This window comes from Oncorhynchus masou, unplaced genomic scaffold, assembly GCF_036934945.1.
Source record: "Oncorhynchus masou masou isolate Uvic2021 unplaced genomic scaffold, UVic_Omas_1.1 unplaced_scaffold_1654, whole genome shotgun sequence".
In the NCBI taxonomy this organism is placed as follows: Eukaryota; Metazoa; Chordata; class Actinopteri; order Salmoniformes; family Salmonidae; genus Oncorhynchus; species Oncorhynchus masou.
Genome location: NW_027006659.1, coordinates 104,877 through 107,779, shown reverse-complemented (window position 1 = coordinate 107,779; position 2,903 = coordinate 104,877). Strand labels below are relative to the sequence as shown.

Genomic DNA, 2,903 nt, shown 5'->3' with positions numbered 1-2,903 from the left:
TATCTACTGGGTGAAATTCCAGTGTATATATTCACTTTATATATTATCTACCTCACTTGCTTTGGCAATGTTAACACATGTTTCCCATGCCAATAAAGCCCTTGAATTGACAGACAGACAGACAGACAGACAGACAGACAGACAGACAGACAGACAGACAGACAGACAGACAGACAGACAGACAGACAGACAGACAGACAGACAGTCTCTCTGTCTGTCTCTCTCTGATGAAAAAGGATGATAATAAACTGTGAACAACGATGAAGCCATGTTTGTGGTGATTTATTATTTTAATTGTGTAATTATTGCACATTATCTTTCAATATGTATATCAACAGAAGAGAACTAAATGTTTACAGGCTAGGAAGAACACCTCCAAATGTCACTCTCATATCTCTGCCACAGCACAACCCAAGGGGGTTGTTTTGAGTCCCATCAGATTTCAAGCTGACGGACCTAGTTGTCAAGCCATTCCAAATCTTCTCCTTGTCCACCAAAAGATTTTCTTGACACCCCATAGTCAAATAACAGTTCTTGTTGCACCTGAATGTCTCGTAGGGCAATGAAAAGGATGACGTTCCACACTTTGCCACCCTCTTCTAATTGCTGAAGCTGACCCTTTATGTTGCTTCTCTTTCTGGAATGATTTATCCTACGTCCAAATGTATCCATCTCTGGGTGGCAAGGACAGGGCACAGTCTTTGCATCTATGCAGTAGGTTTTCCCTGATGATTCCTTGTAGAAGTAAAGGAACCCCATCTCGTCATTCTCTGTTGCTTCCAACAATTTTTTCCCCTGCTTCCCTGAGAGTGGGAGACCGTGGTAGTCACAGACAACTTCCCCTTTAGCAAATGGACGTGTCGTCATTACCTTTTTCCTTTATCAGGGTCACTGGCAATGTACAGTCCTTTCCACTTCTGGGACTTCACCAGCTTCATAATTGCCTTGTTGTCTTTAGGTGTGTCAGTGTTAATTGAAGGTTGCCAGTGACAAAGGACAGTCTCCACTTTCACTTTGTTCTTCTCCCAGTTCAGCCTTTCAATGTATCTCTCTACTTGACGTGCAGTGGGTTGTCTTCTGGGGAAGTGTGCTGTAACAAAAAAGAAATGTGTTATTAATAATTTAATTTATTCAATAGTAGAAGCCCTTATCATGTACTACTTTATTTACTGACTAAACAAAGTACATATTTGCAATAATTAATATATCAAAATTGTATTTAGTTTAGGGTATTTTAGCTGCTTCGTACCGATCACATAATCCCGTCTCATTTTCACTTGCTGGCTTCTCCACTTGTCGTAGCAATATCTCTCATGCATTCCTACAATCAGTCGTCTGTCCTTGTTCTTGATTGATTGTCCATCAATTGTGACAGGGAAGTGTTCATAGAATAGTTTCAAGGCCTGGGCCTTATCCAACTCTTTGCAGCTGGACAATGCTCCCTTTCTACTTGTGCTTGCACAGGAGGGGCCTTCAGTCTCAATACTTGAAAAAGGAAAAATAACAACACATTTGTATCTATATGTAGCAGCATTTACAAGACAATGTAAAGTGTAATTTATATAATTTGTGTAAATACTTACTTAGATTCATCGGACATGGCAACTTTGGTGATCAGCTTCATTCCCAGGCAGGCATTGACTGGTGTCTTCATGCGGTAATGCTTTTCAGCTGTAGCAGTTGTATGGGCCAAGTAGTCAGCAACAAGGGCCTTCTGTTGGTCTGTGAAGCTGGCTTTGGTATTTGTCTCCATAACTCGTCTTGCTACCTGGCTCGTGATGTTGGGCAAGTTGTATCTGATGAAAGATCAAGAAAACAGTTTGGTTTCAGAAAACTGTACTGTCAAATAAGTATTGTGGAATGATTAAACAGTGTTCTACTTAACAGTGGTGTACTTACTTGGAATGAAACCTTTGTAGATCATTGGATGGGTTGTAGATCGGGTTCCCGGTTGTGGAAATTAAGAAGCTCTCATCTGCTTCCGTGTCATCAGAGTTCTTAAGAAAAGCTGGTCGAACATATCGGTAGTACACATCAAACCACTGAAAATAAAAACATTAATATCTGTTTAACTGGTTTGTATTAAATCAATCACATTCACAATAACATATTGTAGTAAATATACTTACTGCCTCTTCCTCCTCATCTAACGAAATGGTTGCAACTTGCTGTGTTGCTGTTTTGTGCTTCTTAACACCGATGACAGTCCAATTCTCTCCATCTGGCAACTTGCACGGTTTCCTTGAGAGCCATTCGACCAGCTGCATTTGGAACAGTGACATATTAATAACACATGCCAAAGAAGCAAATACAATTCAACATTATAGCAAATTTATGACATTAGTTAACTTACGGTCATGTTTTTGACCACTCCAGCCGTTTGGAGATGTTTCAGAATGAGCAGAGACTCAAGGTAGTACAGAATGTGCAGTCTTTCAGTTTCCAGCAAGGATTCTTCATTCATGGCCTTCCCAATGATACACAGAAATTCCTTCTTCGCCACCCTCAAAAGTTCCCAACATTCATGTGGTGTCTTCGCAACTGACATCATCTGTGTGTATCTGCACAAAAACAATAAGACATTAATAATACACACTTATTTTAAAATACATTTCTGTGAGGATCAATTTGAAATATATACCTTTTCCCAGTAATTTCCTTAGACACCTGCTTGCTCATGGACTTCTGCAGTTCATTCAAGCATAGGAGGAAATGCTTGCATTGCTCAAACAAGGCTCTGTCTGTCTGAATAAGGCTTGTAATGGCAATGATGTACCGAAGAAATCTCTTCAGATTCTTCATGTAGTTGGCAATGGTTTGCTTCTTCTGTCCAATGTCTGCAAGCTTGGTAAAAAATGATCTGCTTTTTTCCAAGTTATTAACAAAATCCAGCGATGGTTTGT

General features: G+C 39.9%; 1 long non-coding RNA gene across 1 annotated transcript; it reads right to left on the bottom strand.

The window, feature by feature from the left end:
• Window positions 1-1,680: 1,680 nt before the first annotated feature.
• LOC135531800 (uncharacterized) lies at window positions 1,681-2,190 on the bottom strand. The gene is made up of 3 exons (XR_010454188.1): window positions 2,130-2,190; window positions 1,900-2,042; window positions 1,681-1,796 (listed from the first exon to the last, which is right to left on the bottom strand). It is a non-coding gene; the product is annotated as an uncharacterized LOC135531800 (long non-coding RNA).
• Window positions 2,191-2,903: the final 713 nt, after the last annotated feature.